We start from the raw sequence: 22055 nt of genomic DNA, 5'->3' as shown, positions 1-22055 counted from the left end.
TAGAGAAGATGAAACTGAGGCACATCTAGGTTAACAACTTGCCCAAGGTCATGCTGGCAGTTGGTAATAAGGGAGAGCCCAGGGCCCGTGGGTTCTGCACTTGGAATAGCAATGATACAGCTGGTTGAGCGTGCCCTGCCACTCTGGGCTGCCTACAGGGAGATCTAGCTCTCTTCTTTCTGTGAGCTTATTGGAGGCTAAGTTCTAGTTCTTATAGTCACCACTAAATGGGACCAGCTGTTTCATTATCTACTTTATCACAATCCACCAAAGGCCTTTATTCAAAAGTCAAATTAATACTTTTATCATCATAACAGTAGTATTCCAATTCTAGACCTGCAGACTTCTACTAATTTTTTTTCAAGAGTCTGTGGTAGTAAAGCCCAGCATATGATAAAACAGTCTATAAGTACAGCTAAAATACGGTGAGAGTGGAGGCAGAGGTACAGAGGGAGCAGCAGGTGACAGAGATGGAGATGTAGGTTGAGGCCAGACATGTGGAGACTTGGAAGACCCTGTAGGGAGGTTAGAGTTTTATTCAAGTATTAAGAGAGGCTATTTGTGGCAAGAAGCCTAGATTATCTTCTTCTCCCTAGATACACAGATGGATTACATTTCCCAACTTCTCTTGCAGTTGTGTATGGCCATGTGCCTGCCTTGCATTGGTTAAGGGATCAGTCATTAGTTGACTTCTAGTCAATGGAATATGATTCTGAGCATGGCCCATTTAAGCTTCCCTTGCCTGCTCCTTCCCACTAGAATGAAGACCCTAGGATGCCTTTGTGTAGCTATTGCTGTCAGTACTCCTCCCATCTTCCCTTAGACCGCTATCATTTTCCTGCACACTGACTCCAGGTGTTCTCTCTCCCCCAAAGGCTAGCACCTGCATCCCCTTATCAGAATGCACTCAGGTTATCAGAACCCCCTTTGCCTGCACACACAGATTTCTAGAGGCACCTGGGAAGGTATTTCTCCTTAGAGGCAGACCTTAACCAATGCATGGCAGGCATGAGCTTAAATGCTCTTACTCCCTTTTTCTGATGAGGATAGCTCTGAGGTGGGGTCTATGCTGTCTCCAGATCTTCCCTTATGGCAGGGGTCCCCAACCCCTGGGCTGTGGATGAATACTAGTCTGTGGCCAGTTAGGAACTGGGCTGCACAGCAGGAGATGAGTGGCAGCCGAGCATTACCACCTGAGCTCTGCCTCCTGTTAGATCAGCAGTGGCATTAGATCCTTACAGGAGTGGGAACTCCATTGTGAACTGTGCATGTGAGGAATCTAGGTTGCATGCTCCTTATGAGAATTTGATGCCTGATTGAGATTGATCTGAGGTGGAACAGTTTCATCCCAAAACCATCCCCACCCTTCCACCCCCACCCTGCTCCATGGAAAAACTGTCTTCCACAAAACCAGTCCGTGGTGCCAAAAAAGGTTGGGGACTGCTGCCTTATGGGATTAGGCTAAAGTTACCTCTGTGGGGCTTTAGTTGGTACCACACCCTTGCTTACCTTCCTTCCTTTCCTCACCCCACTCTGTACTTCTGTGCAGTTTTTCCTGGGAAAGCTTCCTAATAGATCACGTTCATATCAGTCTCAGTTTCAGGGTCAGCTTCCAGGAAACCTGACTTGGGATGGTTTTTAAACTAGGTGTTAATGGCCCTGAATGACTCCTTAGAGAGAGGCAGCCCTGTTGATCTACTCACTAATTCAAGTCATAACCACTGTGTATGAGCCATTATAAATTTTGGGGTCCCTTTGCTACAGTAGTTAGCCTACCCTAACTAATACACTATAAAAAGCCATTAAGCAGAAGACTGACTTGATATCTTTTATATTTTAAAATGAATATATGGCCCTCTTATGGAAAATGAATTAGAGGAGGCAAAAACCAAAATGAGGAGACCCATGAAAATATTCTTGTAAAAGTATAGGAGACAATTGATGTGGCTTCTCAGACTTAGGTGGAGGGAGTTGAGTATGGGCATTCCAGGACACATTTTGGGTGGAAAGGAGAAAACTTGATAATGGATTGGATGTGGGGATGGAAGAGTGGAAGGAATTCAGCTTGACTCTTTGGTTCTGGATTGGCGACTAAACAGCCTCCACACAACGTACAGATCACCTTGTTATCTAGGTACTTGATTAGAAAACAAACCTGTAGTACTATCTTGGTTCCTGTCACATAATTTATCTTGCCTTTTTTAAAGGAAAGAGAAAAGGAACCATTTGTGAATCAGCGGTTACCAACTGAGCACTCAGCCATGACCGTGGTTCTTCACCAGGGCTTCCTCTCACCTGGGTTTAATAAGCTCCTTTTTTACCAAATCCAAAGCATGCAGCTGGCACTTAAAGAGAGACCTGCCCTGATGGGGTGTTATTGGGGCCAGGATTTAAAAACTGCAGGTGAAACAGAGCCCTTCCATTCTGGGAGAGCAAGCCCCACATCAGATCTTCAGGGTAGTGCAAGGTTGATTAACACAAAGGAAGGTCCCTGCTCCCAAGGAAGCAATGCCCAGCTGCAATGACGAGTCGTAACACCCTTCCCTGCAAAGCTTAATACATGTAGAAAGTTAAATATGTGCTATGAATAATATCAAAAGACCAAAGATACTTCAACGCTTAATTTCAGTGTCTCCAATTCCCCACCCCCCAGTGGAGACCATCATATGTACGTTCGGGTCTTAATTTCTTACTGGCCATCCCACCCTCCTTGCCTTCCCTAGGGAGCCTCCACAGTCCACATTGCCCCCCACACCAACCCCACTAAGCCCCGACTCTGTTAACTATGTCTCTTTAGTTTCCGTATTTCTGATGCTTTGATGTCTGGGGCCTTGCTGTTACTTCAGACTGCTATTCCATTCCCAGGCTTAGCTAATTCCTAGAGATAGTAACAAACTCCCTCAGGAGCTCACCTTTCAAATGCTAACCAATCTCTCTAGAATCCATATCCCCAACCACCTCCTTTATCTACTCTAGCCCATTTATCCACTTGCCCCTATATCTGAGCGAGGAACTAGACAGTGGGGACAGCCTCTATTCCCCAGAGCCTGCTAAATTATCTAAACCAGCCAAACTGCCTCACCTGTTCCTTCCCACAGAAACCACAATAAAGGCTCTTGATCAGGTTCCTGCCTTCCCTCTACCTCCTGAGCAATCCTGGTGCCTTGAGTGTGCACCCCCACAAGGCATGGCACTTTGTCTTGGGGTCTGTGAGTGTAACAAGCTACCTTTTCAATGGGAGTCATCTCCTGATCTGTTGGCCTTGCCATACCAAAATAATAACAAAACCTATATTTGAAAATACTTGACCCCCCTCTCAGAGCCTTCTGTTCCATCCCCAGTCCCCCACATTCTTTTTCAGCCTACAGGAGTTTGACATCTGAGACTTTGGCCTCTGCCCAAGTTCTTGCACCTGGAGCCAGTAAGAGGCAGTGTGGCCCAGTAGTGAAGAGTACAGGGGTCAGAATGCCTGGGCCACCTAGAAAAGATTTCCTCACTTTTTTCTGTCCCATTTTTCTCTTCTTTCTACGGGGATAATAAAAGTACCCATCTTAATAATTTATTGTCGAGGTTGAATAAAACAATAAATATGAAGTGCTTACAAAAGTGCTTGGCACATGGGAAGATTTTAATAACTATTAGTTATCAATATTATCCATTATTGTTAGGAAGCAAAGAGGAACAGTGGTAGCAAAACTAGCAAAAAATATATAAAATTTTACCTATTGCTTCACCAGTACTTTCCACACACATAGAATAAGGGGTGGGCAGCAGGGAGGAATGATTGCATATTCATAAGCATCTCCAACCAAATTAATTGATAGGGCACGATAGTAATAAAAGGAATTAATTTCCATTTTAATAACTTCACATGCTACATGTTAAGTATAGGTCCATATTACCAGTGGTCACCCAATTCCCCTTTGCATCTGTTCCATGTTGATTATGATGTCAGGAAAGCAAAAGTTAAATCCCTTTTTAAGGAAGAAAAAAATCTAATTTAATAACATTGCAATCCTGTTGAAAGCATGATTAAATCTTAATAAGAGTGAAAGGATGTTGTGTTTCATGTCTATCCCTCTTGAAGCCCTGGCAACTTGTTCAGGGATATAGACGGGGTTGTCAAAGGACTTCACAGCCCAACCCTGGTCTCATCTGCCGGCATCCAAGACGCAGCAGAAATCTCTGATGGTGCTGACACTTCTATTTTCACTTTTCTCATCCTGGTGTTTTTCTTATTAAAGCAGTTTGATTCTGTAATTTCTACCAGTACAGATAAAAATAAAATGACTCCCAACTTTTATTTTGACCTTATAAAACTGTGTGATTGGTTCAGAACCTTCAGGCTAAATGAGTTTCCTGCGGATTGAGAACATTGGAAGAGGAATCATAGAGTTAAAAATATACCACATGTCTAAATAGAATTAGCTCATAATATTCTATTTGAATGTACAGAAACTGCAGTCTAATGTCAATCTCATGAAAGCTTAGTTTCTGATGTATTCATATGTTTTCAAAATAAACATAACAGCACAAAGTGCAACAAAAGGCATCCACCTCAATTCTCTCTTCTTTTCCTGAACCTCACAACTCTCAGAGAGTCCTAATTAACTACAGAATTGTGTCCAACATCCTAAAGGTTGCAGCTGGGACCCCGGGGATTGGCTCTTGCTGAACTCCCCAACCTCACCTGTTCCAACTTCATCAGACCTATGCATCACCCCCTGGATACATTACAGTTCCGTAAACAGCTACACTGGTCTCTAGCTCTGCATCTTTGCACGTGCTTTGCTGCCTATCTGAAACATACTCTCCCAATAATCTTTTTTCCAAACCCCACTCCTTCTTAAGAGTTAGTTCCAGTGTCTCCTCATCTGTGAAGCCTTTAAAGTCTTCCTATTGAGCAGACCCAGGAACCCAGGCCCTCTGAGCTCTCACATAATCTTATGCAAGCCTGCATATTACAGTTGTCAAATTATTGCGCTATATTGCAACAATTGGCTTACTTGTCTCTCATCTCTCCTAGGCTGAGATTATTGATGCTGGAGCCATATCTTTTCATCTCTACGTTTCTGGAAATAGCATCTAGAAAAACACTTGGAATATACTAGGCCCTCAGCATATGATTGTGGGCTGTCTCATAAGAGCTAGACTTATACAGTGTGTATTGTGTTTCAGGCACAACTCTGAGCATTAATGTCTATATACTCTCATTTAAAAACCCTGGCACCTAGGATCCTCTCATTACCATCCCTGTGTTATAGTTGCAGAACCTAGAACATTGTGGGGTAGAGTAACCTGCCTAAGCTCACACAGCTAACAAGTGTCAAGAGTACACAGTGGAGATTCCAAGTCAGTCTGGCTGCAGAGTGCAGATGCTTAAACACTACCACACACCATCCTCAAAGAAGGGCCTCCTTGACAATGCCTTGGGCTTGGCAGCTCAAATTCCTCTAGCAAGCTAGAATTGGCATTGGCTTCCTGTGTGCTCTAGACTATGAAGGATTACGAGGCTGCATCAGGACTGGCTGAGAGAGAATGCTTTGATCAACTAGCCACTCCCAGAGTCAGAGCCATAAAATAGTACCAATCCCTGATTGCTGGTGATAGGCCATGCATACCTGCTAAGAAAGGGCTTATCCCCCACACACCAACCTCCCAGTTTAAGTGTCTGCATGGTTTGGACTTTGGATGATTCATAAATAGTAGAAGCCACAAATATCCATCCTTATCTACCAAGTCTCTTCCTTATTAAATGTCTCTGGCCAGGTCAGCTCCATTCTGGGAATAATTTTGCTTATTAAACTAGAGCCCTGTCTCAGGTGGCTGGCTGTTGGGTTAAAGAGCAAAGGAAATGAATAAAAGCACATAGCCATGCACAAAGAGGATCTGGCTTATTTAATGTACTTACTTCTGACAAACTCACGGCTGGATTTCTTATCTGCGGAAGCAAGTTCCTACTGAACCTTCTGAAGCAGGTATGATTTAAAGACAATCTTTTAATGGTACCACATTTAATAAATAGAGGCTTTAAAACTGTTTAGTTTTACTTCTCTTTTTGAACCTCCAACTTTTAGGATATTCAACAAACATTTATTTGATATCTACTGTGTATCAGACGCTATTAGACACTAGGAACATAGCAATGAATAAAAGTAACAACAACAAACCCCCAGAGCTGCCAGTTATTAAGTTTCTACTACATGCCAGCCTTTCAAGCAGGTTGTACACACCCAAAACTACACATACTGAGCGATAGTTCCATACTGGCAATATGTGCATGGTGCATTGAAAACACAAAGGAAAAGGAGGGAGGTGGGGGCAGGGTGAAATCCCCTTAGGAAGAAATAGATACTGCTTGGGACAGAAGTTGGGAAAGGATACTCTAGGGGGAACAGCATGTGCAAAGACTATTCGCACGGAAGCATAAAAGAGCATAGTCAGTACTTCAGCACATCTGAAACTCAGAGTTCAAGGCAGGGAGTACTGAGAGGCTTAGGAAGGAGCAAAGATATTAGAGGAGCTTAGATTTATCTTGAAGGCAAGGGGCACCACAGATTTTAAGTGAGGCAGAGGGGAGGCATTATAATAATCAGATTTGCATTTCAAAATGAGCTGTCCATTTACTACACTGTGGGGTGATGGATTGGAGCCAGGAGAAGCTAGAGGTAAAGATTCTAAGAGCAAAGGTGTTGCATGCTAATAGCTGAAATGTGGTGTGTAACATCAGTAGGAAAGTTTATCCATCAAATTCAGTACAAATGAGTGTATAAAGGAAATACATGCAGATCAAATGTCCTGACAGTATATTCCAGAAGGAATGAATCACCAAAATGTTAATGTATAGCCGCTGTGCTGCTCTTTCCAAACTGTTAACACAAGGTAGTAAGAAGACAGATAAGAGACCAAAATTCTCTGTCCCTTTTGAGCCAATATTGTTAGTGGCATTTGCTCCATCTATGTACTAATTTCTTTATCAACATGAAAGGTACATCACAGTGCCTACATAAATGGGTCAAGTAATATAATTTCATATTAGAAAACGAATGCCTTTAGGTACTATAAAAAACAATTCGGATAATATATTTCTTTCACTTCTAGTAGAATTTCAAGTTTAAAAAAAAGAGTTGGCAGAAACTTCAGAGACAGTCTAGCCCAAACCCTTCAATACATGGATCGATACCTTTACCTCTTCTATTTCCACTGCTTGTAGTGCTTTTTCAATCTGATCCATCTGACAAAACTCTCTTCACCCATGACCCATGATGTCCTCACAGTCACTCCTACTCTAAAGCCTTCCGTGAATCTCACAAAATTAATACTCACTTCCTCTTTGGAGCTCTGGGAGTAGTAGTTAATGTCTGGATTTTCTTTTCTCATCTATAAAATGAGATCACTATTGTGCCATGAAATGAATACTTGACAGAGTCAAACAGAGAGGATAATCACAATCCACATTTTTTTTTTTTTAAGACGGAGTCTTGCTCTGTCACCCAGGCTCAAGTGCAGTGGCACGATCTCGGCTCACTGCAACCTTCACCTCCCAGGTTCAAGCGATTCTCCTGCCTCAGCCTCCCGAGTAGCTGGGATTATAGGCACGCACCACTACGCTTGGCCAATTTTTGTATTCTTAGTAGAGATGGGGTTTCACCATGTTGGCCAGGCTGGTCTTGAACTCTTGACCTCGTGATCCGCCTGCCTTGGCCTTTCAAAGTGCTGGGATTACAGATGTGAGCCACTGTGCTCACCACAACTTAACTAATTTATAGCATTGTAGATGTGTCAATTACCTGTATATTTAATCTCAGATCCCTCTGTCCTTCTTTGAAAAATTTGCAGGAAACAACATTTCCTTAGCTTCCTTCTTTTTGAGTTTCTGAGTATGTATTACTAATTTGAGGCTGTGGTAAGTTGGAGACCAGAAGGAGGGAAGAGGGACAGGGTATTTTTACCCTTTGCTTTCCTGGTTTGGGACTGCATCTCCAGAAATGGTAGCATTTCCTCCAGGGCTTCTCTGTGCTTCTAGCTTCTGAAGGTGACCCTGGTCTCTGGAATTTGGTGGTACCACCTTTTTTCCCTATTCCTCTAGCCTAGGGGTTACAGTGGCTTCCTCCTATTGCTGCTCTCTGACTTGTCTGAATATCCTTTTTTCGCTTCTTAGCTCTTCCATCTTGTATGCGACCATCTCCTTTATTGAATCTTTCCTGTTTGAAATACCTAGACAGATTTATGTTTTCTGAGTGTCTCTTGTTATATTAGACAAAGAGAAAAGGAGAGGAGAAAGAACTAATATAATTATTGACAACGTACTGCATATCAGGCTTTTACTCTGGATGTTGAATTCATAATTTCACTATAGCATAGTGGTTAAGGTTACAAAGGTTGTCAGAGAGACCAGACTTCAGATCCCAGTTCTGACACGTACTAACTCAGTCTTACCCTGTTTCAACATCTGTCGATTAGGGATAAGAGTAATATTTACATGTAGAGTTCAGAGGATTCAGAATCATATGTATAAAAGCACTTATCACAGAACCCAATACATAGCACTCAATGTTAGTTATTAATAACAAATATATAATAATAATCTGAACAAACCTATAAGGCTGGTATTATTAATATTCCTCATGACATGTGAGAAAACCACGATTCATAGAAATGAAGTAATATGCCCAAGGTCAGATAGCTAATAGAGGGATGCTAGGCTTAGAACTCTGACTAGAAAATCTGTTTTTTTCTACTATACAGAATGGGCTTCCAGATAAAAACATACAATTGGAATCTATACAAATATTATAGTTTATGAATATAAAGCTTAAATTATCTGGCTCCCTAATTAATTGCATTGTTGTTAGGAGCAGAATTTGAGAGGATCCTGAATCCTGACAAACCCTATCCTGCAGGCCGGCCGACAGCACTGCAAGGACAGCAGGTTGGTCAGGGCTGGCAGCGGGAAGCACTTGCCACTGGGAGGCCACAACCCCACTCCGACGGGTCTGCTGGCAGGGGCTGTGGAGTGGGCCTCACCTACTCATTACTGCCATACCGAGGGGGTAAGGGCTAATGGACTGCTGGTCCAGGGGGACGGTCTGTAGCTTCGCGCAGCTCTCCACAGCATCCAGGCCTGAACCTGTGACCCCAACTCCGCGAGCAGGGCCGTTACCCACTCTTGAGACTGCCGGCATTAAGATCCTCTCATTACTGGCCATGCAGATTGTTCCCGGCGATAATGAGGTGGCAAGAGAAGAAACCATCCTGGGGGAACTTCTGAGAGCCAAGCCTTCGACAGTAGATGAATTCCTAACCTGCCGTTTTAAAAACTGTCTCTCCAAATTGCTAGGAATATTTTTTCCCAGGGAAGCTTTGACCCTTCTCTTTATCTTTCTTTTTAGACTATGTGCTGAAAGAGGTAGAAATCCATACTCACTCACCCCTTTCTTCCCTTGCATCTTTGTTTTCATCTCCATCCTTCTCTTGCCTCCTTTCTCTCCCTTTTTGCCTCTTTTCCCTTTTTCCCCCTTGTTCCTTCTCTTTTTTCCATTTATTCTCCTGTCCTTTCACACGGCATAGAGATGCAAGCTTTGGAACAAAATGCATTATGGGTCCAAATTGCAGCTCTGCTCCCTGGTAATTAGGGATTTGGGCAAGATTATCAATTTTTTTTTTTTGGAGCCTCTGTTATTTATCTGAAAATGGAGACTAAAATTTTCAGGGTTTTAAGGTTATTAAATGACCTTATTTATAGAAAGAGGCCTGTTAAGGTATATGGGCACATAACTGGCACAGAATAAACGCAGGTACCTTCCTGTATTCAGCAAGGCTTTATTGAGTTAAGTCCATGATATATGTAAAGTCCTGTGGTAGATACCGGGAGACAGAATAAGTTTTGGTTTCTTCTGTTAAGTAAGTTTTCCATTTTGATACTGAAGAAAAGCCTGGGAATTTTGGATTTTCTTAAACTAAATAAAGATAAATATTTTTTCTAGCGTATATCAAATATCCAGTTGGCTATAACTAACTTCTTTTCTCAAAGCTAAGCAAACTGAGGCAAAGGACATCATGGCAATTAAAATGTTCATATCGTCCAAATCATTTACTTGGGTGACATCTTGTCCCTCCCATAGAACACATTTACATAAAGAAGAACTTCTTTTTTTGTTGTTGATTTTATTTTCAGTTGATTTTTTTTCCAAAGGTAGGATTATGAACTACTTTAAGGCCCTCTGAAACTAGGAAGGATGTGAGTAAAGTACAATGTCATATCATTATTTTTATTTGCATTTTTTAAATTACTAATGAGGTTGAACACATTTCCACATTAGTTTCAAGGTACTTATCTAGAACTTGTTTTACAATTTTAATTGGTTACTGTCCATCTGGTATCTTCTCTACTATGCCATGAGCTTCCAGAGAACAGAGCCTGAGCAGCACTTGTCTTGGTATCCTTTGTGTGGTGCAGTAAACAAAGCATCTCACACAGACTGGATGCTGTAGAACAGAGCTCCTGCCATGTGCCAGCCACTGGTGCTGGGGATAGAGGGATGGGAGCTCTCAGAGGTACACTCTAAGTCCAGGGATACCTACAATTTCTGGGCCACTCACTGAGTGGAGAAGAACTGATTTTGTCTGAAACTGAAGTTCAAAGCCCAGCCGTGCCACTTACTGGTTGTGTGACCTTGGGCAAAGTTGCTTCATCTCTTTGAGCCTCAGTTTCTTTAGCTGTAAAATAAGGACAAGCTCCAAGATCCCTCCAAATTCTTATCATGACATGATATTTGTATAATATATACATAGCCTGAAAATGAGATTCAAACTTTAGTTATTTTGGAAATTCTGTTTTATTATGCCATGGATTGTGTCAAGCAGTTTCACCCAAAAGAAATATAGCATGGGCTATGAATGCAAGCCACATATGTCACCTTAAATTTGCCACTTAGCCACATTTAAGTAAAATTAAAAAAAACAGGTGAAATGAATTTTAATAATATATTTTCTTTAATCCAATATATCTAAGCTGTTATCTTTCAACATATCCAAACTGTTATCATTTCAACAAGTGGCACTAGCCACATTTCAGGTGCCCAATAGCCACGTGTGGTTGGACAGTGTGGTGTGAAGTGTGGCACCAGGGAGGTGGGCCTTTGCTGCTGCTGCTGCCCTCTGGTGGATGTACAGGTGAGTGGCATCTCACAAATGAGGGGTGTGGGTGCAATGAAGCCACCAGCCCCTGTGTCCTACTAATCTTTATCATAGCCCCTTCACTCCTCTCATTGAAAGCATAGATACTAATTTTGATTTTTTTTAACCCATTCGCTTGTTTATGGTTAAAGAGCCACCTCTGATTCACTAGTCAAAGTAATCACATTGAATTACAGCAGAGTAGAATACATGAAAGATCTTCAAGCAATTCCATACATGTGAGAAATATGGGCTCTTCTACTGACACTCTCTCAGGCCAGGATCTTAACTAGATCATCTCTCTGCCTGAGTTGAAAGTCCAGTCAACAACTGTTTATCTGGCATCCAAGAAAAAGGAAACATAAATAACCTGAACTATTTTTTTTAAGGCATTTATTCAGCGTCACGATCAGACTATTACATTTAGCAATCAACAGCATGGGTGCAAAAAAAAATCTATATTAAAACCCTTTGTTGGAATGCTTTACATTTTCCACAGAACAGAAACTAAAATAACCTGTTATACAATTAGTCACAAATATAGTCCTCAAGTTTTTTGCCCATACACATGAGTATTTGTCTAAAACATGTCTTCTTTGTAGCAGCTAGGCCCTGCCACCACTGTGTTTGGCTGAGTTCACAAATCTGTTGTAACCTATAGCTTCCCTGTCACTTCTCTGGCTCTTCTCTCCTGCTGAGCTTTGTTTCCTAATTAAAATCTTCTGCCACTGCCACAGCTACTGCTGCTACTGGAACCGCCATAGCCACCTTGGTTTCATAGTTTGGCAAAGTATTGGCCTCCACCGCCATAGGGGCCAGAGCTTCTGCCTCCAAAATTTCCCCCCTTCATGGGTCCAAAATTTGAAAACTGATTGTTTTAATTGCCCAAATCACTGTAGCTTCCACCACCTCCAAAACTGCTTCCACTGCCACTGACAAAGCTACCTCCACCTCTGTTGTTACAGCTGTCATAGCTGCCACTCCCGCCATAGCCACTGCCCTGGTTTCCATAACCCTGTCCACAACTTCCATAGCCTCTGCTTCCTCCAGAGTAACCAGGGCCACCTCCTCCATAACTACCATAATTACTAAACCCATTACAACCATCCCCACTGCCACCATATCCACTGACATCACAGCTGCCACAGAAGCCACCATGACCACTAAAGTTTCCTCCACAACCAAAGTTGTCATTCCCACTGAAACCACCTCCACGACCACCACCAAAGTTTCCAGAACCACTTCACCTCTTTGGCTGGATGAAACACTAGCCATCTCTTGCTTTGACAGGGCTTTCCTAACTTCACAGTTGTGGCCATTCACAGTATAGTATTTCTGAATGACAGTCTTACCCACAGAATCATGGTTGTCAGAGGTTACAAAGGCAAAGCCCCTTTTTCTTTGCCACTGCCTCAATCAGTCATGATTTCAATCACTTCCATTTTTCCAACTGTTGAAAATAATCTCTTAGGTGATGTTCTTCAGTGTCTTCTTTAATGCCACCAACAAATACCTTTTTCACAGTTAAGTGGGCACCTGGTCTTTGGGAATCTTCTCTTGAGACAGCTCTCTGTTTCCACAACTCTTCCATCCACCTTGTGTGGCCTTGCATTTGTGGCTGCATCCACCTCCTCCACAGTGGCATATGTGACAAACCCAAAGCCCCCGGAGCGCTTGGTGTTTGGATCTCTCAGGACCGCACAGTCCGTGAGCGTTCCCCCATTGCTCAAAATGGCTTTTCAGGTTCTCATCAGTTGTGTCAAAGCTCAACCCTCCAATGAAGAGCTTCCTAAGCTGTTTGGGCTCTTTAGGAGACTCTGACTTAGACAGGATGGCAGGGAGAAGAGAGACTTTAACGATGCTTCTTCGGCGGCATCCACGGGCAGAAAGGAGCAAGCTGACGAACGTATCTTAACCTGAACTATTTTTGCACTTCTTTCCGATAATAATTATGCTCAGAGTCATTCAACAACCACATTGAAAGGTTCTATGGGGACTTCTGCATCATTGCAGAAGGAATTGATTGTGTCTGGTAAATTATAATTCTTCCCAAATTAGAACCAAGTATATGACATAGGTTGTGACCTGCTGGTAAGTAGAATATTTGATTAGCTGGAGAAAATTATTTTGGAATAGAAGAAAGAGCATGGATTTTGGATCTAGACTTAGATTTGACTCTTGACTATGTTATTTGCTATATGACCTTGAGTTTGAAATTTAGCCTCTTTAGATTTTAGTTTTCTTATCTGAAAAATAGAAATGATACCTCACATTGCAGGATATTTTTAGTATTACATGATCACTATTTATTCAATAGATACTTATTGAGCACATATTATATGCCTGGCATACACGCACATGCACACACACACATACACAGCAGTGAACAAAATAGAATCCACCTCTCCTTTCATGGGGTTTTTAGCCTGGTAGGGAAAGAAATTATTTTGAAAAAACCATTAGTGTTTGAAAAGGGGGCATGCAGGAAACCATGAAGGCATGAAGCTGGGAACCGTATGGAGTCTCATGCAGGGCACTCTAAAGAAGTGATATTAAATGGAGACCATAACAATGAGTAGAGATCATCTAGATAGAGGATTGTACGGAGAAGTGTAGAGGATGTATAAGGCAGTATTCTAGGCAAACAGAATAGCATGTACAAAGGCCCTGAGTTAAAAGAGAACATAGATCAGTTGAGCATCTGAAAGTAATACAGTCCAGAACAGAAAGAAAAAGCAATGAGTCTGAAATTTATCAGCCCAGTTACAACAGGCTGTTGTGAGCCTATAAGAGTTTGGTACTATATTCAAAGAGCATGGAGCTATTGGAAGATATTAAACAGGAGAGTAATATTACTATATTTCTTTTTAAATTCTGGCTATGCAGTAAGACAGGTATTCAGTTATGGTGGGGAGAACAAAGTGTAGGTTACAGCAGAAATAAAGGTGAAATATGATGGGATTTTGGACTAGACATATGGTAATGTGATGAAGAGAAGGAATTAATCATTAATCTAAGGAATATTTAGGTAGAATAAAAGAATTAACCTCATTGCTTTATTTTATTTATTTATTTATTTATGGAGATGCAGTCTTGCTCTGTCGCCCAGGCTGGAGTGCAGTGGCGCAATCTCGGCTCACTGCAAGCTCCGCCTCCTGGGTTCACGCCATTCTCCTGCCTCAGCCTCCCGAGCAGCTGGGACTACAGGCGCCCGCCACCTCGCCCGGCTAATTTTTTGTATTTTTAGTAGAGACGGGGTCTCACTGTGTTAGCCAGGATGGTCTCAATCTCCTAATCTCGTGATCCGCCCGCCTCGGCCTCCCAAAGTGCTGAGATTACAGGCGTGAGCCACCGCACCCGGCCCTCATTGCTTTATTTTTATGAGTTGGACAGTGGCACATGGCTGATAGATTTTGCCTTGCTGAGCTTTTCCTAAGTATCCATAATTCATTCAGCAAATATTACTGATGCTCTACTACATGCTGCATGTAGTTCTAGGTGTGGGAAATACTGTGATGTCTTACTCCATTTTGTATTGCTATAAAGGACGACTTGAGTCTGGGTAATTTATAAAGAGAAGAAATTTTTTATATATATATATATACTTTAAGTTCTAGGGTACATTGCACAAAGTGCAGGTTTGATACCTATGTGCCATGTTGGTTTGCTGCACCCATGAACTCATCATTTACATTAGGTATTTTTCCTAATGCTATTCCTCCCCCAACCCCCCCAGCCCCCGACAGGCCCCAGTATATGATGTTCCCTGCCCTGTGTCCAAGTGATCTCATTGTTCAATTCCCACCTATGAGTGAGAACATGTGGTGTTTGGTTTTCTGTCCTTGTGATAGTTTGCTCAGAATAATGGTTTCAGCTTCATCCATGTCCCTGCAAAGGACATGAACTCATCCTTTTTTATGGCTGCATAGTATTCCATGGTGTATATGTGCCAATTTTCTTAATCCAGTCTATTATTGATGGACATTTGGGTTGGTTCCAAGACTTTGCTATTGTGAATAGTGCCGCAATAGACATACGTGTGCATGTGTCTTTATAGTAGCATGATTTATAACCCTTTGGGTATATACCCAGTAATGGGATTGCTGGGTCAAATGGTAATTCTAGTTCTAGATCCTTGAGGAATCACCACACTGTCTTCCACAATGGTTGAAGCAATTTACACTCCCATAAACAGTGTAAAAGCATTCCTATTTCTCCACAACCTCTCCAGCATTTGTTGTTTCCTGACTTTTTAATGATTGCCATTCTAACTGGCATGAGATGGTATCTCATTGTGATTTTGATTTGCATTTCTCTGATGACCAGTGATGATGAGCATTTTTTCATGTGTTTGTTGTCTGCATAAATGTCTTCTTTTGAGAAGTGTCTGTTCATATCCTTTGTCCACTTTTTGATGGGGTTGTTTATTTCTTGTAAATTTGTTTAAGTTCTTTGTAGATTCTGGATATTAGCCTTTTGTCAAATGGGTAGATTGCAAAAATTTTCTCCCATTCTGTAGGTTGCCTGTTCACTCTGATGGTAGTTTCTTTTGCTGTGCAGAAGCTCTTTAGTTTAATTAGATCCCATTTGTCTATTTTGGCTTTTGTTGCCATTACTTTTGGTGTTTTAGTCATGAAGTCCCTGCCCATGCCTATGTCCTGAATGGTATTGCCTAGGTTTTCTTTTAGGGTTTTTATGGTTTTAGGTCTAACATTCAAGTCTTTAATCCATCTTGAATTAATTTTTGTATAAGGGGTAAGGAAGGGATCCAGTTTCAGCTTTCTACATGTGGCTAGCCAATTTTCCCAGCACCATTTATTAAATAGGGAATCCTTTCCCCATTTCTTGTTTTTGTCAGGTTTGTCAAAGATCAGATGGTTGTAGATGTGTGGCATTACTTCTGAGTCCTCCGTTCTGTTCCATTGGTCTATATATCTGTTTTGGTACCAGTACCATGCTGTTTTGGCTACTGTAGCCTTGTAGCATAGTTTGAAGTCAGGTAGCGTGACGCCTCCAGCTTTGTTCTTTTGGCTCAGGATTGACTTGGCAATGCAGGCTCTTTTTTGGTTCCATATGAACTGTAAAGTAGGTTTTTTCTAATTCTGTGAAGAAAGTCATTGATAGCTTGATGGGGATGGCACTGAATCTATAAATTACCTTGGGCAGTATGGCCATTTTCATGATATTGATTCTTCCTATCCATAAGCATGGAATGTTCTTCCATTTGTTCCTGTCCTCTTTTATTTCGTTGAGCAGTGGTTTGTAGTTCTCCTTGAAGAGGTCCTTCACATCCCTTGTAAGTTGGATTCCTAGGTATTTTATTCTCTTTGTAGCAATTGTGAATGGGAGTTCACTCATGATTTGGCTCTCTGTTTGTTGAATAGAAGCAATTTACTAGGCTTACAATTCTGCAGTCTGTACAAGAAACATAGTGCCAACATCTGCTTTTGGTGATGGCCTTAGGCTGCTTCCACTCGTTATGGAAGGCAAAGAAGTGCTAGCTTGTAGAGGTCACATGGTGAAAGAAAAAGCAAGAGCGAAAATGGGGAGCTGCCAGGCTTTTTTAAACAATAAGCGTTCATGGGAACTAATAGAGTAAGAACTTACTCACTTCCAAAAAATGGCTTAATCTATTCATGAAGGATCCCCCCCCATGACCCAAACATCTCCCATTACCCAATTCTAAAGCTGCTTTCACATATTCAGCTATCTTTATAGCAAAACCCCACTCTTGGTACCAGTTTTCTTTTTCTCTTTTGTGTTGCTATGAAGGAATACCTGAGGCTGGATAATTTGTAAAGAGAAAAGGTTCATTTGGCTCACAATTCTGATGTCTGGAAAGGTTCAATATTGGGCATCTGGTGGTCTCAGGCTGCTTCTGCACATGGTAGAAAGCAGAAGGTGAGGGAGAGCCCATGTGTGCAGAGATGGCATGGTGAAAGAGGAGGCAAGGGGCTGGGGAGTGCCAGCCTCTTTTTCAACAACCAACTCTCGAAGGAACTTTAGAGCAAAACCTCACTCACCCCTGAGGAAGGGCATTACTCTATTTATGAGGAATCTGCCCCCATCACTCAAACACCTTCCATTAGGCCCCAACTCCAACACCGGGTATCAAATTTCAACATGAAGTTTGGAGGGGACAAATATCTAAACCATAGCAGATGGTAAATGAAAATAGAAAATAGACCAAAATTCCAGCTGTCTTGGAAATATAGTAAAGATAATATAGGAAAGTAGGTGCCACATGGTAGGTAACAAAAAATACGGATTCACTTCCTTCTTCCCTTTCCTAGTTATGGCAGAGAACCCCAATTTGTATACTTACATTTAAATAACTCTGTGAAATTAGTCTGCAAGCTAAATCAATGCTGTACTACCATACAAAAGTTTGGGATTCCCATGGTGTCAACCATACTCGCTGTTGATCTCTGTTTGGATCTCACTTCCTGTCTTCTCACCTAATCCATGGTCCCGCATTGTTGCCTGCTAGTTATTTTCACTTGTATGCTATACTGAAGGGAAGAACAAGAGGGAAGAAGTTAGCAAGGAAGAATAACACTAGAACTAAAAGGGCTTTCTTTTTGTTGAACACATACTGGGCATCAGCACTGTGCTGACTTCTTTGCATCACAATTCTAGGAGTATGGCATTATCATCCCTGTTTCACAGATAAAGACACTAAGTCTTAGAGTTTCCTAGGATGAGAAGTTGCTTCTGTCTGAATAATTAGCAATCAATTTTAGCTGCCTTTCTCCTTCCATTTCTCTGCCAAGAGGAGATAACAGAATACCTCCTATATCTACAATTTTAAAATTCTCATGGCTTAAAGACTCTACCAGTGCAAAGAGTTCTTTCCACTCCTCCATCTTTATTTCATAACCTCATACCATTCATTTTTGGTCCAGGTTTCTTCCTTTAGTTCCATAAGGCATCTCAGATTCTGTGTTTCTGCCAACAGACATGCATGGGGACAACAGATACTCTATTTAAAAGCATGGACCACTACATTAACAAGAAGTATTTACATGCTATGGGTTGAGAAACCTGCATCTCCTAACTGCAATGAACGAAGGGCTGCCTGCAATGCTGCTGGTTACAGCTAGACATAAAACCCATTATCAGCTCATTGGCTGTTTGGACATAAAACTGCTTGGTCTCACAAAGATATTTCCTCACCATGGGGATAAGTTTAATAAGAACTACAGATGATAGTAAAAAGCACATTTATTTCCTATAACCTACAGAAAGTCTTTATTGCATATAGGATAAATAACAGGCCACTGTGAGTTACTGGTCTGTAATTCCACTTAGGAGGTTTGGGGCATGAAACACAGCGGGGAGAAATTGCTGTTTTAAAAACCAGGCCTCGGAGTTAGAGGCCCAGGAGAGGAGGAAGATGATATTCTGTGTGAAAAGATGACAACCCGCTGTCAAGCAATGGTCCAGCACAGCCACATTCGTGAAGGCATGGGCAGCCTTTCTACTCAGCAGCAGGTGGCCTGAGGCAAAATTACTAAGCAATACCAACATTATCTTACCTCATACTTAATGATTTTCAAAGCTATACCATAACCCATCTTTTCACTGGACCCTTACAAACACCACTGGAGATAAGCAAAACGAGGACTCTTATCCCCATTTAACAGATGGGAGAGCAATGTTCACGTGGGACGGCCAGGATTTCAGAATATGCTGTTGTATCATGCAGAACACAGACCTTCAAAGATCACAGGATCTGCAGATCTGGCTCCTGTTACCTCTCTGATCTCATCACACTCATTTCCTAGCATGCACATCCTCGATTCTTCTCAGATGCTCCAGGCATGCTGTGGCTTATAGCCTTTGTACTTGACCTTCCTTCTACCTGAAACTCTCATCCCCCGGGTATCAGAATGGTGTCCTCCCTCATCTCCATTTAGATCTGTGCTCACATATCCCTTCATTCTACTCTATTTCCATTTGCAACCCCACCCCTCGTACTCCCTCTTTCCCTTTTCTGCTTTGTTTTTATCCATAGCACTTAATCATCTTCTGACAGTCAGTATATTTTCTTTTATTTGTTTACTATCTACTTTTCCTATCAGAATGTAAGCTCCTTGAAGTCAAAGAATTTTGTTTGCTTTGTTTACCACTATACATTTGACCAGTGATGGACATATGCCAGATGCTCAGCAAATACATGTTGAATAGATTAATGTACGCATAAATCTATATTAGTACTATAGGGAATGAGGGTGAGCAGTCACAGGCCTTCAAGAAAGGGTCTTACTCTGTCACCCAGGCTGGAGTGCAGTGGCGTCATCTCGGCTCACTGCAACCTCTGTCTTCTGGGCTCAAGTGATCCTCCTGCCTCAGCCTCCCAAGTAACTGGAAACACAGGCATTTGCCATCACACCGAGTTATTATTATTATTATTATTATTTGTATTTTTTGTATAGACAGGGTCTCCCTATGTTGTTCAGGCTGGTCTCAAACTCCTGGGCTCAAGAAATCCGCCTGTCTCGGCCTCACACAGTGCTAAAATTCCAGGTGTGAGCCACCGTGCCTGGCCTCATGTGCATTCTTAATGTTGGGTTATGTCACCTTGCTCATCACAACCTAACTTCCCCATTTTCTGGCTCTCAGGCTCTGCCTTCTCATCAATGCCCCAGTGCAAGCTGTCTTCTGTCTGATCCTCCAGATCCATGCTTCAGGCTTCCTCACTCAGCCCAGGGCCCCCAGATGCTATCCATGTGGACTACACCATGGGCTCTCTTGTTCTCTTTTGTCCTCCGGTTGAGGTAAGCCAACAGGGTCTTGACAAGAGACCAAGTTAGTGTATTCACTCCATTGGCTTCCTCCCTTTGTAGTCACCTTAGGATGGCTTCCTTTCTCAACCAAAAGTCACTGCTCTGCTCAAGGTGGCTTCTTCACAGGACTTCCTAGTCTTGGTTCCAGTACCTGCTCCCTCACCCACACCGTCCATGTCTAGGGGTGGTAGCAGCCCTGCACACTGCTCTATCTCGTATGTTTTCCCTATACTCTGCTCACTTAAACAATCCCTTTATTCAACCCTCTTTGAATTACTCTAATCCAGTGTACCTTCTATTTTCTACTAGGACCCTAATTGATGACACACTTTGTAAACTCTGATTTTCTGCTCTGGCCTCACTCAACCTGATTCTCCCTCTTTCAAAGGGATTGTGCATATTACATGTGTAAAGTGCCTACCACAGTTCTTAATATATTGTAAGTGCTCAAGAATGTTTATTTTTTTAATTATGAATCCCTGCATAATCTGATTCCTGTCTTCTTTTCACCTTTATTCATTTCTACTCCCCTTGGCCACCCCCATTGTACTGGGTTGAATAGCATCCCCTTAAAATTCATGTCTACCCAGAAACTCAGAATATAACTTTCTTTGGAAGCAGGATTCTTGCAAATGTATTTAGTTAAAACGAGGCCATACTGGATTAGGGTGAGTCTAATCCTATTGAATTAGACCAATAGGGTCTAGACCAATAGGACAAATTAGAAACCACCCTAATCCAATAACTGTTGTCTTTATAAGAAGAGAAAACCGAGACACACATAAGTAGAACAGCCATGTAAAGACAGGGGCAGAAACTGGAGCACTACAGCTGCAAGCCAAGGAATGCTGAGGACTGCTAGCAACTGCTAGAAGATAGAGAGAGGCAAGGAAGGATTCTTCCCTAGAATCTTCAGAGCATAGCTTTGCCGACACCTTGGTTTTGGAATCCTAGCCTCTAGAAACTGCAAGAGAATAAATTTCTATTGTCTTAAGCTACCCCAGTTTGTGGTACTTTGTCATGGCAGCTTTAGGGAATACATATACCCACCAACTCCACATTGAGTGCCCACAATGAACACGGTCTTTCTCACCTCCAGGTCCTTGCATAAGCTGCCTAGGAGCATCCTCTCACCTGTTTTCCACTTGACCACCTCCTGCTTGCCATTCCTCCCATTGTGCTACCTTATCTTGAGACCTTCCCTGACCATCCAAGTCTAGCTTAGGGAAGCCTCTCTTCTGAGTTGCACAACACTGTCTTTTTGCCATCACAACACCTATCACATTGCACAACAGTTGCAACGCTGTTATATGACTGGTTGTAACACCATTTATTGCACTGTAGGATTTGTGAGAACAATCCTCTCCATCTTATAATCCAATCTGTCTTATTCTTAGTTGTATTATGGGTGCCTAGTATGTGTTAATGCTGACTAGTACTCATTAAGTGCTTACTACATACTCAGTACCATTCTAAGTTATTTACATTAACTCATGTACACCAACTTGCTACCTTATGAGGTAAGTACTATTAATTTTCCCATTCTATAGTTGTCTACAATGAAAAGCACGGGACGAGACATCTGCATTATTCTTGGTATTCTTCCAGGTGCACTTTGCAATTCCACCAGCAAACCCCATTGCATGATTTCAGTTTCCAAGTGCAAATCCATCTTAGCCTTAAACTCATTTACGCCATTCGCTCCCACTATATCAGCCACGCTCGACTGTTGCATGGTGCAATAACTCTCTGCCAGGCTCTGAACAGTTTTCCCAGTCATCAAGAAGGTGCAATTGATTCAAAGTGTTAATATTTGCTCACCACTGAGACCATCCGGGGGCTTCATCAGTCATAGCAATGCCACCCGCTGGAACTACAGGAGTACAGGGCTCTCGAAGGCTATGCATGAGCTGATGATGAGAGATGCAGGCTTCTTGGATAAGCAAAATCTCATCACAGAAAGATGTGCATCCTCTCTCCTAACCTGGGCTTTCTGGCAGACAGATGAGAAGAGGTTTAAAGTAAAATAAATGGAAATTGCATATCTGTTCATGCTATGAAATCCGGGAGTTCCTGAATCCTCACATA

The 22055-nt window shown here is 42.0% G+C and overlaps 1 protein-coding gene and 1 pseudogene across 6 annotated transcripts in view; both read right to left on the bottom strand.

The window, feature by feature from the left end:
- DAB1 (DAB adaptor protein 1) overlaps positions 1-22055 on the bottom strand; it is a 1249170-nt gene that overhangs the window by 1043172 nt on the left and 183943 nt on the right. The gene's annotated exons all lie outside the window — the stretch shown is intronic.
- Positions 10854-19864, bottom strand: LOC101141188 (heterogeneous nuclear ribonucleoprotein A1-like; annotated as a pseudogene).

This window comes from Gorilla gorilla, chromosome 1 (assembly GCF_029281585.2).
Source record: "Gorilla gorilla gorilla isolate KB3781 chromosome 1, NHGRI_mGorGor1-v2.1_pri, whole genome shotgun sequence".
NCBI lineage: Eukaryota > Metazoa > Chordata > Mammalia > Primates > Hominidae > Gorilla > Gorilla gorilla.
The sequence above is the reverse complement of the archived record's forward strand: the minus strand, read 5'-3'. Positions and strand labels throughout refer to the sequence as shown.